Genomic DNA, 16,028 nt, shown 5'->3' on the forward strand with positions numbered 1-16,028 from the left:
TCGGACGTCCACTCATGCCTGTGTCACGCAATGTACTGATAGCTTGGATGCTTGGAAGGGTAGAGGAGGTCAGTGACAACTCCAGACCTTCATTCCCTCCCCAAAATTCTTTGCAGTTTTACAGATCACGATATAAACTGTGGAAGAGCAGCATGGAAAGTGCTTCAGTTCACTACATATACATACTTAATTTCAAAACAAAATTTCAATTGTGTACTCCAACCTGTGTGATCAGACCTCCAGACCGACTATCAGGAGCGGATGTTGCACTTTGACTTTATCATGTTTTGCATTGCTTCCAAAAATTTTGATAAACTTAAAACATTGGATACAGTATCTAGTTCTACAACAAATGTGTATCATCCCTACCACCGGCAGGACTACTAAAATCATTACTGGTACTGTATCACTAATTAAAGTCATAAGCACCGTTATCTACCATACAGTAGAGACTGAGTTTGTTGTCATGCATATAGGTATGTACGAGTATGTAGAGGTATGCAACAATCTCTTAGCCCTGATAAGCGTCTCAAATTTTTGTACACACGACTGTAAGGGTTGCAACAGGTGATATTCCTAATTTGCTCTACACTTATCATTTGAGGAGGTGTTATGACCAGCACCATTGCAACTGCCGGCAAAGCAGTCACACCCCAAGCAGGGAAGGCGTCTAGCAATGCAGTGAACAAAGGCTCTTGTCATCTTTACCACTTCCACAATGAAGGCTGACATTCGAAAATAGTTCAGTTTTTAAAGGATTATGGATACTTTTGCAGATGAACATTCAGGGACACTAAAACAACCAGCCAAATTTCACTAGAACTTTATTTGCTGTGTGGACTTTGCTTGCACAGTAGTTGGCTCAGTAATATGAAGAAAGAGTTTAGCACCTGCAGATGTGCTAATATACAGTACCAGAACAAAGCAGCAAACATTTATCACTCGGTCAGATGTTTTTAAAGTGTTCATTTAATTTCCACTGAACCCTTAAATAGAAGAGTTGTGCGCAAGTGCCAGTGTGCAATCTGTCTATCTATCTATCTATTGCCAGACGTCATAATCCCATAAGGGGTGGCCATTTGACTTTGAGTTATTTGTTTTACGGGGAGAGGCACTAACCCTCCACCAACCCACTTGTTGACACGTAGGAAGCACGTATGGTTTGGTTATATGGTTACCACCCAGCGCTGTAAATGGTTTCTTGGCTTGCAGGAAACCAATTGGCTTGTTGTCATAAAGACTTTGTAGTTACTTGTAGAGAAGTATATTTTAGACTTGTGGTCGAGCGGCTTTTATATCTTGTAGTAGTTTCCCCACCAGATGTCATGTAGTGACGGGAGAGGTAAAGAATAGTATGGGACTATTTTTATTTGTCTTGGAAATATTAAACAGGTCTCTCACATGGAAAGAGTATAAGTCCCGGGTAGCTACCTCCCTGTCTCGCTATCTCTCTCTCTCTCTCTGTTCTAAGGCTAATCTCCGTCTCGACCTCTCTCTAGGGTCGCTTGTCTCCTTCTATCTAGCCTGTTCGGTGGCTAATCTCCGTCTGAGCTCTCTTTCCTAAATTCTGGTGTAGCAGGGGTGTGTCACGTGTGTTCCTCGTGGGTGGACTAGATCTTTGTTCACGAGAGGACTGCTGACAGCTAACTGCATCATCTCCTTACTGGCCGCTGTCGTCAGCTTTCCTCAGTGTTAAGAGTGTGTAAGCATGTTTAGCACTGCTCGATTCTCGCAGACACAACACCTTCTCATCATCTGACTCCCTGCTTCTATCTATCTATTTATCTATCTATCTATTATGATTTGCAATTATAATATGGAGACCTACCACATTGCTCGGCCGCGCAAAAATGGCGTACCATCGACATTTAATAGTTATAATATATTAATACATACTACATACACATTATAATGAACTTATAAGCTAATTAAGTGAAATACATAATATTGTAAAGTAACATAATTGTATGAATATTGTATACATATATTATTCATAGTAAATAGTGATTATTCAGTAATATTACATTTAAACAAGTTGTATACATATTTGAATAAATGCAATATAATTGTGCAATGGTAATACTGCTAAGTTATACATTACATATTTGAGTTATCACTTTAGTAATGTCTAATATTTCATCTAACTTGTATAATGATACTGGTAATATAGAATTGTGCTATAATTGTATGACATAATATTGTACTAACATTGTGGTACTACATAATTGTAACATTTTATGAATTGTTACTAAATATTGTGTTAATGCATAATTGTGTTGGCCTTATAATTATAGTTACATTTTGTTAATGCAACTATTACATAAGTGTCTTGGCCTTATAATTGTAGTTAAAGTTACATAAAAGTTACATCTTGTTAATGCAACTGTTTTGTCGTTACATAATTGTTACATATCGTTTGTAGGTACATAATTGTAGTTAAAGTTACATAAAAGTTACATCTTGTTAATGCAACTGTTACATAATTGGCAAAGTGTAACATAATGCAATCGTTTGTAACATTGTCACTCAATGTAAAGCCACCTGTAAAGGAAAGAAAAGCAATAACAAGTGACAGGAAAGATGGGAGAAATAGGAAGAGAGGAGGGCAGGCACAGAAAAAGAATGATAAAGGCTAAGGAGGCGGTAGGCAGCACTACATCAAGTGAGTGGATGACGGTCACCACCACCTACCACCACAAGAAACATCACGCCAACAGCATCTGGTGTTCCCAGGCGGTCACCCATCCAAGTACTAACCAGACCCAACGTTGCTTAACTTCCCTGATCAGACGAGAAGCGGTGTACTCAAAGTGGTATGGCCGTTGGCTCTAAAACAGAGTAATCCGTATTCATTCAAAGGTTCTGTGTATTGTGTCAAATTTTGTGACTACCAGCAGTGTAAGGTATGCGATGGCTGCTGTATGCCTAATATGAAGTACTGTAGGCTACGTTCACCATAAGGTTCATATTCAATCATTTATCAGTTTTTGTGGCTTGACTCTCCGGTGTCAAGGTGACTGGCTACGCTGACACACACACACACACACACACACACACACACACACACACACACACACACACACACAGTCATATTTTGGGTAACATTATAGACACGAACATCAGTCATAACGTTGTGTTAACAGATTAAATCGACAGGTTTATGTTCACGGTAAGCGCACAAGTACCTTACAGTAACTCGACATCATCGTCATCATCATAACTGTCACTGACATTCAGATTATTTCACTGCCAATTTGGATGTGTGGATGGAAAACAACGTCACTCGCCACTCATCCATCTAATTTGGTTAATCAGTTTAGCAGGTTCAGGTGCCATCAGGATTCCACAGTGAGATATCTGTGACCTGTTGTCGGACTTACTGGTAAAAATGAACAAAAAAAAAAAAAATGACCCCTCTCTCTCTCTCTCTCTCTCTCTCTCTCTCTCTGTTAACCCCAATAGGTGAATGGACCTTTGTTGGCGATATGGTTGTGCAGAGAACATTAGGCTGATCGTCTGCACATATCTGTACCGCGGAGGATTAGATGGTGAAGTTTCTGGCCCTCAAACCCCGAAAGTTGTAATGAGGGATTGGCCATTGTCTGTTTCGTAAATGTGAATTTTGCACTGCATATTTACAGTCATAACTCCTTTTTATACGGTAGCTTGACTGACTCTTCTTACCTTCGACGCAATTTTTATTGTTCGAAGTTAGCAGACAGTCTTGAACTAAAAGGCTTAGATACAGCTTTCATTAATCCTCTCACCACACTGATGCTCTGATTAGAAGACAAATGAGATAAGAAATATGTAACCGGATTTGCGGGGTTAAAAATCATCGATGTTAAAGTTGAGATGGATTTGTTAATACTTACTTGGAAGGAATTACGACAATTATATTTTATTTAATAATTTCATCGCCATGATAAATATGCAGTCCATTGCTGTTAGCATCAGATGTTACTCACACTAAGGAAGACCTTTTGTAGTGAGGGGATTAACACAAATTTCATTAGTCACAGTACAGCATTACCATCTTAAACTGAACCATATCATCTGGTGATTGCAATAAATAAATAAATAAATAAAGGTGGTCGTTAAGGACTTAACTAACGGACTCCCCCAGGAAGAAACTTCCTGTTATTCCTTTCCCCCCCCTTGAATAGAATGATGTTTGTTTTACAGGTATCACGAATAATGTATTAGTGCTGATCATTTAGCCTGGGAGATGGGGCCCAGAAAATAATAGATCTGAACAGTGAGAGAAAAGATATGTGGTATATTTTATTGGGCCACTGTACCCATTCCACCTCATGCTTGGCAGAGAAGTGAGGATAAACTGAAGTGATGATAATATTTTCAAAACTATGTGTTAATCATTCTTTAGGCAATTAAAATAATATTTTAAAATGATATTCAGCTTTAACAGTCGACCTACAGTAGAACAGTCGAGCCCCGATACTGAACTATTTCTCTGCCGAATCACTTCGAAATTACCAAATACTTTATTGGCAGCAACATTTTTATTTACAATTGCTCGGTGTTCACTTTTTGTTGGGTGGGACGATTTCATGATATAATGCATTGTAGACATTTCCTTAGTGTTAGCAACTACTATAGACAGTTTTTATTATCAACTAAGATATATTTAAAATAAAAATGATGTTTGCACGTTATGACTTTGGCATTTCTCAAATCTCTGTTGGCTGAGGTTGAAAGAAGATAACTCATCATGAGTCATGAATGGGAGGTATTAATCTCAGGGGGTTAAGTCAAGGGGAGAGGTCACATTGTTCTCATTCAAGTACAGCTACTACAGTACTATCACGATCACTTATTTCTTTACCTTCCTGTCTCAAAGCGGGTCAAAGCCAGGGTAGAAGATATGCCAGGTGAGGGGACACAGGGTAACGAGAGGCTCACTCATCTGAACCGCAACTCAGCCTCACGGGCGAAACACATCAACACAGATATGAAGCAGTGTTGAATCCTTTGCCATAGTATGTTGCTATGATTTTATTACGTTCATAAAAATAATTCAAGGAGAGCACAAAATGCATCAGTGGTTGCAGACAATGTTTTGCTGTTACTGTATTAGGTATTACATTTATTATTGTTGGTACTGATATCTGTAATATGAGTAGAATTGTTGTTGTCACTGCCGATCGTGGTAGGGATTACATATTACTATCGTTATTAGTAGTTGAATAATGAGGACATGAGTAATGTGAAAAACAAATCAAGGAGACAATAGTCAATGCAGGAGAAGAATGAAACAGGGAATGAAAAGATCGGAGTTGAAAGTATTTGTGCTTCGTGAGTCTTTATGCCAACTTGGAAATATAGCTCGGACAGGTACCGGATTCACAATAGCACCTGATTCACAGTAAGTGTGTGAGATACACATGGATTCAATGAACGTATTAGGTAGGATGAATGGATCCCATATTCAGCTGCAATTCATGATAAAATTTTTTAAACGAAAATCCGTGACTGTACTTACACGGTAGGCGTTAGTTCGTGGTTCATTATCAGACGACTGGACTAACCGTGTCCGCTCACCTGGTGCTTTTTCAGCCTTGGCTTCGACTTCCCCTGAACCATGTGGGTGAAGAAATTAATGATCACGATAGTACAGTGTATCTACTGCTCAGACAGGTCAGTGTATGTGACCCCTGCATCTGTGTCGGTATCTTTCTCAGCATTAGTCCATATTAAGTCCACTTCAGATTCGGACCTTTTCCACGTCCTCATGGAGGAGAAGTACAAAATGTAGAAAATGTCTCATGGAAGAATGATGTGTGTGAAAATTTATGGATTATTTGACAATGAGTGTGCGAGAGTCTGTATATGTCCTGGGTGCAACGGGAATTAAGTAAACCAATGCAAACATATGAAAGGTCAAGCTACCAGCACCCATAGCTTGGGGCACATGCATGGCAAAACGACTACATAACCGAGCAAGGCACCACAGCTCCTATATGACACCACTGACATTTTATCATGCAGAACACTGGCAACATTTTTGGTCTTTGTAATTACCCTTGACCAGATAAATTATATATACACGTACAATCGCCCAAGGAAGTGATGACTTGCTTTCTTTATGTCGGCATCACACCAGAGCCGGTCTGCAGTCGGTCCACAAAAAATGGCATGGACTGGTCGTGGTCTTGGTTGGATCGACTTTGCGCCGACTGAGGGCTGCAATGGACCGAGTATGGTCTGCAAGGACCGGGAGCCACTTGGCACGTTTTTGACGTGCTCAAAATTTCCGTAGCGAGGACGAGTTGATCAAAGGACCGATTGCGAGCCTAGCATTGACTGGTTGCTGACTGACAGGACCTACTAAGTACTGACCGCTTATGAGGTATGGACCGCAAGGACCGATTGTGGACAGGTCACTGCAGCAAGTCACTTGCACTCGGCGTGCAGTTGGTCCGTACATTGTCCTGATAGGTCCAATCGGTCCATATTCAGTCACTGATTTGGCCTATTCAGGACCACAGTCGGTCCGTGATAGGTCCGTAGTTGGTCTTCCAATTCCATGGTCAGTCAGTACAAGGTCTGCAAGTCGCTTGCAATCGGTCTATGACCGGTGCGGGGGTGGGGTATATAAACTCCCCTCACCATGCTTGCTCATCTCAGTTCTGTTCTTGCTACTGCTGATGGCAATCGTTCATAGACAAGCCCTTTTGCAACAGCTTGTCCTATTGCAAGGACAACAAGCTGCTTTGGATGGTGAAGTAGCTGCTGTAGTGCTGGCAAGAAGAATGAAAAGAAGAAACAGAAGAAGAGCTCGTGTTTGTTGGGTTCGAGATTGGCTGAGAGCAGATTGGCGATTGCAGTTTGGCCACTATGATAGGCTGATGGAAGAACTATGTTTTGAAGATCAGCAGTCATTCTTCAACTTCATCCGCATTCCTCCAGAACTGCTCGATGAACTGTTAAACAGAGTTGGTCCAAGAATTCAGAAGGCGGATACCCACTACAGGAAAGCCCTTGAGCCTAGCAGTGACTGTAAGATACCTTTCCTCTGGTGACAAATACCCAACACTTCAATATGACTTCAGGGTTCCACAGAATAAAATATGCTGCTTTATTCCTGAGGTGTGCCAGGCAATCCTCGAGGAGTACCAGGATGAGATTATCTGTCCAACTACACCTGGTGAATGGCGTATGGTTGCTACGGAGTTCCTCAAGAAGTGGAATGTTCCTCATGCCTGCGGTGCCTTGGATGGGAAGCACGTTGCTATAAGGTGCCCTCCTAAGTCTGGATCCCTGTACCACAACTGTAAGCGGTTCTTCTCAATTGTACTCCTTGATCTGGTTGATGCACGGTGCAAGTTCATGTGGATTAATGTTGTAGGCTGTGGCTCAGTGTCGGACGCTCAGATATATAATGTCTCTGACCTGAAGGAGTGTTTGGAGAATGGCACTATTGGCTTCCCAAATCAAGATCCTATCCCCAGTGGTGACCGGGATATGCCTTACTTTATCCTAGGCAAAGATGCCTTTGCACTCAGGACTTATCTCATTAAACCCTACTCTCACAGAGGCCTCACCAAGGAGCAGCTCATTCTGAACTACAGGTTATCACGAGAACGACGTGTTGTGGAGAATGCCTTTGGAATACTGGCTCAAAGATGGCAAGTTCTTCTAACAACCATGCAGCATGCACCTGATATCGTCAGGAGCATCGTCGAGGCCTATGTGTGCCTGCATAACCTGATGATCAGGAAGAAATATGAAACCGTCAACGTTGTCACAACAGACACAGAGGATGCACAACACAATCTTGTTCCAGGGAGCTGGAGAACTGGAGCCAACATGCATGAAGTCACAAGGGTAACAGAGCCTAACAGAGACACTGCAGCGGGCAAGAAACAAAGGAAGTGCCTCAAGTTGTATTTCAATAGCTCGGCAGGAAGTGTGCCATGGCAGGAGAGGATTATTACAATTTAAATACAAACTTGAAAATGTGAAATGGACTGTTTTTTTTTTTTTTTTGTGCTAATGGCAATTGAACAAGTGATTTGTCCATCTATCTATCTATTGCCAGATGCCTCAATCCCATACGGGGTGGCCACAAACAAATCGCCTCCACGTCTCCCTGTCCCCCGCCATTTCACTGCCCTGCTCCCAACTCGCACCCCCCTCTCTCATATACCTCTCGACCCCATCCCTCCATCTCATCCTCGGCTTCCCCCTCCCTCTCCTCCCTCCACCTCATTCACATACTCTCCTCGTCAGTCTCTCACTCTCCATCCTCTCCACATGGCCAAACCACCTCAGTGTGTTCCTCCTAACGCTTCGTATCACATCCACATCCACACCACAACGCTCCTTTATATCCACATTTGTCAGCCTGTCTCTCCATGTAACTCCACAGGTTCCTTTCAGATAACTCATTTCCACTGCTATCACTCTTGACTTTGTCCTTCCAACAACATTCAAGCTTCACTTCCATATGTTAGAGTTGGTATCACAATACTGTCATGTAGTAACTTTTTCACCTCCATGCTCACTTCCCTGTGTCTTATCACTGCTTTCAAGGAACCAGCAACCTTTCTTCCTTGTTGTACCCTTTCAAGCACTTCACCCTCCAAGCTTCCATCCTTACTCATCACACTACCCAAGTACTTAAATGTACTCATATTTTCCAAGTCCTCACCATCCAACCTCGCTGTACATTCACTGACTTCACATCTCTCAAAGACCATTAATTTACTCTTCCCTACATTCACCTTTAGATTCCGTTTCTTACACACTCTCCCAAGCTCATCCAAAAAGCCTTGCAGCTCCCCTTCGTTTTCACTCAACAACGCAGTATCATATGCAAACAACAGTACGGGGAGTTTCCAAACACTACCCTATCTCACCAGGGCCACTCCAACTTCCACTACCCTACCTTGTACCTCTTTTTTTACCCCATCCATGTACAGATTGAACAACCATGGAGACATGACACATTCCTGTTTCAACCCAACCTTCAAAGAGAAAAATTCACTCAGTTCACCATCCACATGCACTGCAGCCTTAGCACCATCATCCATACTCTTCACAGCATTCAACAACTTCCCATCTACTCCATATATTCTTAATACTTTCCACAATCCTTGTCTATCCACCCTGTCATATGCTTTCTCCAAATCCATGAAAGCTGCATACAACTTCTTTCCCTTCTCTAGAAACTTTTCCACTAAAGATCTAAGAGTGAATATCTGATATACACAACCTCTTCTCTTCCTAAAGCCTCCCTGTTCTTCTCCAACTAATTTCTCTGTTCTTTCCCTTACTCTGTCAATAAGTATCCTACTATCCATTTTTCCTATTACAATAAGAAGACAATTGCCCCTATGATTACCACACACTTCTTTTTCCTTTTTTCCTTTGTACAAGGGAATAATTATACCTGACTTCCAATCCTTCGGGACTCTACCTTTCTCCCAGGCCAATCTGCACATCTTCCACATCCATTCTACTACTATCTCTCCCTCATGCTTCAGCATTTCACCACACAATCCATCAATTTCAGGAACTTTCACCAATTTGACTTTCTTCATTGCTTCCACAACATCCATCCTACTGATTTTATTCCTGTCTTCTCACCTCCCTCCTTCTTCCAGCCATTCCCCAGCCACTTATACTCGCATTACTTCCATCCTCTATGTTCAACAATTCCTTAAAATGTTATCTCTGTTCACTTTTTCTTCTTTCTCCACTAGTAATCTACCATTTTTATCTTTCACTCCCTTGCTAACTTCACTGCCACCCTGTCTTACTCTCGTCACCTCTTTCCAGAACATTTTCTTACAGTCCCTCCACTTTACACTCAAATTCCTTTCAATTTCCTCTTCCACTCTCCTCTTACTCTCTCTTACTAATCTTTTCACCTCTCTCTTCCCGTCTACATATAACACTCTCTCGTCCGCCTCTCAACTTCTTACACGTCCCCATTTCTCATCCGTTCATTGTATGCTTTCTTCTTTTGTGCCACAGTCTGTCTCACCTCTTCATTCCACCACGCTGTTCCTTGCACCCCTCTCCATCTTCTCTTCACCCCACACACCACATCACATGCTGCACATATTTCTTCTGTGAATATCCTGCACACACCTTCCACATCCCCCATCTGCTCCAATTCATATTTACCCAATTGTTCCTCCACTTCTCTCTTATATTCTGCCTTTTTCTCATCCTCTTGTAACCTTTCCACTCTCCTTGCAACTACTCCTTCTTCCCGTCCTTCCCTTCTTCTATTTCTCCATCTTACTTGGATCTTAACACTGGCCACCACCAAGTAGATGTCAGAAAGTCCACTCCCCCAACCTCTATAAGCTCTAGCATCCATTACACATCTTTGCATCCTTTCATCCACACACATATAATAAGTCATTGCCTTCCTTTCATTCAGTTCACCTCCCACCCTTCTCATCACTCGACATGTATACCTGTGGATCATTTTGTGCCTGAAGAGGGTACTGGCTATCACCAACCCCCTCCCAGCACAAATGTCCACTAACGCACTGTCATTCTTATCTACCTCAGCAGGCACACCCCACTCACCAACTATTCCATCCACCTTAACATTCCCTACTTTACCATTCATATCACCGATCAAAAACACTCTCTCATCCTTTCCAAACTTTTCCATGCACACTTCCACATTTGTCCAGAACTATTATCTCACTCTGCTTGCATGATCTTGCGTTGGCGCATATACGCACACAATCACCCACATTTGTATGCCAACTTTCAATCTTACCCACACAATCCTTGACCCAACAGATCCATACTTTCTTATGTTCTTCTTCCATGTTTTACTCACAACAAAACACACTCCTTCTTTTCCCCTCGCATCCTCACCTACTTCTGCACATATACCCCATCCATACTCCTATTATCTCACACTTTCTCCTCTCCATTTAGTTTCAGTTACTCCACATACATCCACTTTCGCGACCTCAAGCACCTGGACAATCTCTTTCTTGTTCACCTCATCATTTGCACCCTTTACATTCCATGTTGCAATCCGTGCCATGTCTTTTGTCCGGTCCTTGTCGTCATCTTTTGGTTACAGTCCTTGTTCGAGGCTTATTGTTCATCTTTTTAGTTAGTTGTTTCCCGGGGAGGGGCACTAACCCTCCGCCAACCCTTTTAGTCGCCTCATACGACAAGCAGGGATACTGGGGGAGTATTCTTGAAAATCTCCCCTACCCCCAGGGGGTAAATTGAACAAGTGATGGCAATTGAACAAGTGATTTGTGATGATGTAAAATCAACAAGTGTTCTCAGTGTACGTTAGCTCTGTATATGTCTTGTTTTAAACATTTAAGCTTGTAATGAAAGAACAGTGATTTGAAAGCATGGTATTTGTAAATAAATTCTTAAAACATAGGCCCAGAAATCCATCACTTGTAGTAAAAATAAAATAAATTTTTTTGGCCACAGAATACATTTATTGTCTTAAACAACATAGTTTATTTCCTTAGAAACATTTTATGTGAATTGAAAACAGTTTTTATTTGAATACATTTATTGTGCTAAACAACAAAGTTTGATTATTTCCTTTCAAACATTTTGAGTGAAACGAAAACAAGTTTTTATTTGACTGAGATTAAATTATTAAAAAAATCAGATATTTTGATTATTTTTAACTGTCCATATCACAAATCACTAAGTTTTTTTTTTCTTTTTTTGCTGATCATTTTACTGTATATAATTTTAAATCTTAATCATCCTTGCTGGCTTGATCTTGATCCTTGTTGGCACTGTCTTGCTGGCTGGGCTGCTGGGCTGTGAAATCGGGGAAGGTGACAGAAGCTGGCTTAGATGAAAAGATGACTGGCTGTTATTTGATTTGTCCAACATTTTGATGGGGGAAAGCAGAGACCCCAGAGGAGTGCTTGCCATGTCCCAGGACCGAGACACCATAGGCACAATGGACTCTGGCCTAGGAGGAGGCATGTTCAACAGCTGCTGATGAAACTGCAGAGGAAACTGCTGAGAAACCCACTGTGGATCCTGGGAGTGCAACACAGAGACTTGCATGGTTGGTTGCAATGACCACATGGACGGTGGTGGCTGCCACACTGCAGAGCTGCAGACCTGGGAGGAAGACGGCTGCTGAAACTGAGCTGGAGTTGCAGGTACTGCGGGTGCTTGTGGTGCTGGTGGTGCTGCCCTGCCCTGGGCTTCAGCTGGTCATTCACCATCATAAGCTGATAGAGCATGCTGCTGATACTCTGCTGACACTGCCGCCAAAGAGATCAGTCTAGCAAATGCACCACAGAGTGAAGCCAGTCCACGAAAGCATCCCGCTCCTGGTTCTGAGAGGGCTTGAGGCTATCAATGACTTGTTGCTGCATGGCCAGCATCTGGGAAGATCTCTCTTGGATACCAGCAAGGAGCACTGCTTCAGTCTCAGAATACTGCTTCTGGGACCTGGCTGTGGGGGTGACTGAAGAAATAGAGCTTGGGGTTGCCGTGGTGATGGACTCGGCAGGACTGCTAGGCTTGGGATTGTCGACATCACTGGCACTGGCTTGGGAGACTGCAATCTTTTCCTTCAACCGAAAAGACAGAACAAAAAGGAATGATAAACATATATGGTAAATAAATGAGAAAGATATTTGCTGAAAAAACATTAAGTATTAGCGTGTCATTATTGTTTTGCCAGAATCATTATTATTATTGTACAAAGTATTACATGAATTTAAGAAACATTTATTTCATGAAAATTTTTGTACTTACACTGACAGCTGTCTGCTTCTGCATCTCATACATGTGTGGCTTCAGGAACTCAAACTTTGCCAGCATCCATTGTTCTCGGTCAGTGAATGCTGGGCAGGGGTCCCCAGACTTCTTCCTCAGTCTCCTGTACCGGCTGCAGAGGCTGCTGTACCATGTCTTCAAAACTGTCACAGGCTTCCCAAGATCAGCAGCCTTCTCCACCCATAACAACTCCTTCTTTGCTGTGTCTTTGTAGAGTGCCATCTTTTTATTGTATATAACAGGATTTTCCTGGATCCATTCTATCGTCGACTCTTCTTGTTCCGTGGACAGGTCAGAAACAACTTTAATTTTCTTTGATTTGCTGACGACGCTGGCTACACTGGCACTATCATCATCATCACTGGTTGCTGTGGCCTGGCCTCTCTCTACACTGCTGTCTGAAGCCCTTACCTCTACTGATTCTACCTCCACGTCAGATGGTGGGTCGGAACGTGGCTGTGGGGGTGGTGAAGATGATGTGGCAGCACCACGACCCTTGCCCCGGCCCTTCTTGGTGCCTTTTGGCGGCATGATTTGGCACTCAGTGATGCTGACATGCAACTCAACACCTGCTGCTCTGCTGCAGGCTTTTTGTAGGACAGGCAGGACCAGTTCGGACTGGTCGCGGACCAACCGCAAGCTAAGTGAGAGCGAGTTGGAACTGGTTGTGGGCCAGTTGGACCAAGCTCAAACCAGTTAAGCAAGTCACAGACCGATCACAGGCGGCTGCTTTGACCATGTACGGACCTGAAGGACAGAGTTTGAACCAGTCACGTGCGCGTCATGGGCGAACCTCTTACTTAGCCGTGGAGAGATTTCGCCAATTTGCTCGGTTCACAGTCGGTCCTAAGGCCCGATTGCAGACTTCATGGACCGACAGCAGACCGCCTCTGGTGTGATGGGGGGTTAAAGTTTCGGATAAAATTCCTTAGATATGTCAATCTTCCATTGGATAAGGAGTCCGAGACAGTAATACTTTTTTTTTTTTTTAAATGTGAGATATTCATAACTTGCCTGTCCTCCAAACTTAACTTATGGTGTTGAAGAATTAAAAGAAACCTAATCTTGCGAAAAGATAAGTAAGGTTTGTCTTTACCGTTTTAAGTTAGTAGCAATAATTAAACTGTAAACGATGTCTGGCACATTTCCCGTTGCTCCCAAGAGGAGCAGATCAAGGATGTCTTGCGTCAGTTATGATCAAGTTAGGAGAGAAGGTGTACCTCTCCAGCCTTCATTGTCACACTTTTTTTTTTTTTCCTTTTTTTTTGTTTTTTTGTTACCAACTTCGTCTTTAATTCTCTTCATTGTTACTCTTGCATTGTGACCACCACCCTTTCCCTCGTCTTTCATGAAACTGACCTATAGATCATATTACATGTTATTTCATCAATAAAAATGACTATCATTTTACTTGGTCTAAAATTGCCATAATCTCCATCTTGAATGCAGAGTTATAAAATATGTACGAACATTGAAATATGAAGGAAGTCAGAAAGAAATGCCGTGAAAATACTGTGGAACCATAGTACTGGCTCTTTCCTCCACTGGACTACGTGAAATATGCTGCAAAAGGGTGAAAATCAAAGACAGGTAAAAGAGTATCACTTTTCCCCAATAATTTCACCAATTCAGTAAATTCAGTGGATACTCCTCTGTTCCACTTTCTTACTTCAGTGTTTGCTCGCGGTGCTCACGGCTTTGTTTTCTCTCCTGAATTTCATCCCGCACAGAGATTTAAATGAGGATAAGAACATACATTTAGATGTTTATTTTTGTGATCTGATGACACTCCTGATCTGAGCATTGCTTTTAACTGTAGATTTTATTTTATGCGACATTATTCCTTCTGTATTGTTGATTTAGGATGTAAAACAAGCATTACAAAAGTTTCTCCTCATTTTAACCCTGAAACCGTTGAACGACCTGCTGTGCGTTTCAAATTCTTTAGTACGGCTAAGCCTCTACTTTAGTATTGTTTCCTCCCACGCTATGCGATATATACAAGGCAACAACACAAATATTGCTTTTTGGTGTTGTTTACCTAGATAATGTTATTCCTAGTGAGAATATAGGTAATATTACTAGGCCATGACCGTTGCCAGATATCACTTTCTGAGGGAAAGGTATTGGGCATCGGGTCATCACTCCTTTGGTCGATTGTAAGGTAAATCTCTTTGCAGCAATGACGTGTTCTATTTTATATTTGCCACCTCAAGGTAATTCAGTTTACCTTGCAAGATTTCAAAGTAGTCAGAGACTTTGAGAAAATTATAATTATCACCTCCAGTCTGAAAAGTCGCCTCTTGGCTGAATAAATCTGTTTAGTTACGGTAAAAGTATATGATGAATGGGCCATTATGGTGAGGGGCTTAATGTGAGACTAAAGGGATCAGCCAAATCACACCTTCCAGTTGAAGGGAGTACCCAATATTTGTGCGAAATTCATGACAGTTTCCTTACGACAAAGGCGTGTTAGATCTGTGGAAGTGTGTCTCCAGATCTGCATGTGTCTGAAAATGGGTGTTTGAACGCTTCCGTGGCAAAGATTCACACTGGGTTCTGACTGGGTACTCTTTCATATGATGACACACCAACAAACCTAGCCAACACATCATATGCACTGCCTTTACGTCAGATATCCTTCACGATTAATATTTGGCATTCACTGAAATGATTATTTTAATTTTGGCTCTCACCCACCCACTGACGGGAAAATCCAGTCCAGTCTTTACAACACCCCTTCCACCTCATACAAAATTTATCGGGCACCGTGTAAAGATGATCCAAGCTTTTGGTCCCTCTCAGCAGCTGGACTCTCACGCATCAACCGATGATCTTGGAATGTATAGTATGCACAGAATAATGTCCAGAGCTGCATATATTACACCCAAGAAACATAGCTGAAAACAGAATGGCAATGCTGCGTCCTATAGTGAAGTGATTCACCATGCCAAGTCTCTACCAGAGGTCAAAGCCAGAGTTATAGAAAGGAAGGTGAGACCTCGTGATGAAAGGTGAAAGCACAGATAATTGTAGAATTGATATACAGGGTATGTGGATGTTGCCGCACTTCATTTCTGTAGTGAACTGGATCTTTTCTGTCTGGATTAGAATTTTGTGAATGTATGTCAGTGGCGTGGGCAGAATGTACGTACAGATTAGTGGTCTCCATTCCTTACAGCCATGTTATCCAATAATTTTCCAGCATTACAGTTCCTTCCACCTTTCTCTCTTTCCTTTTAGGTGATCCT

At 42.0% G+C, this 16,028-nt stretch overlaps 1 non-coding gene across 1 annotated transcript; it reads right to left on the reverse strand.

Annotated features, from left to right (window-relative positions):
* Nucleotides 1-2,708: 2,708 nt before the first annotated feature.
* Nucleotides 2,709-2,827, reverse strand: LOC145391548 (5S ribosomal RNA). Its single transcript, XR_013895867.1, has one exon. It is a non-coding gene; the product is annotated as a 5S ribosomal RNA (ribosomal RNA).
* Nucleotides 2,828-16,028: the final 13,201 nt, after the last annotated feature.

This window comes from Coenobita brevimanus, chromosome 18 (assembly GCF_032717465.1).
Source record: "Coenobita brevimanus isolate Jiangsu-jjx chromosome 18, ASM3271746v2, whole genome shotgun sequence".
In the NCBI taxonomy this organism is placed as follows: Eukaryota; Metazoa; Arthropoda; class Malacostraca; order Decapoda; family Coenobitidae; genus Coenobita; species Coenobita brevimanus.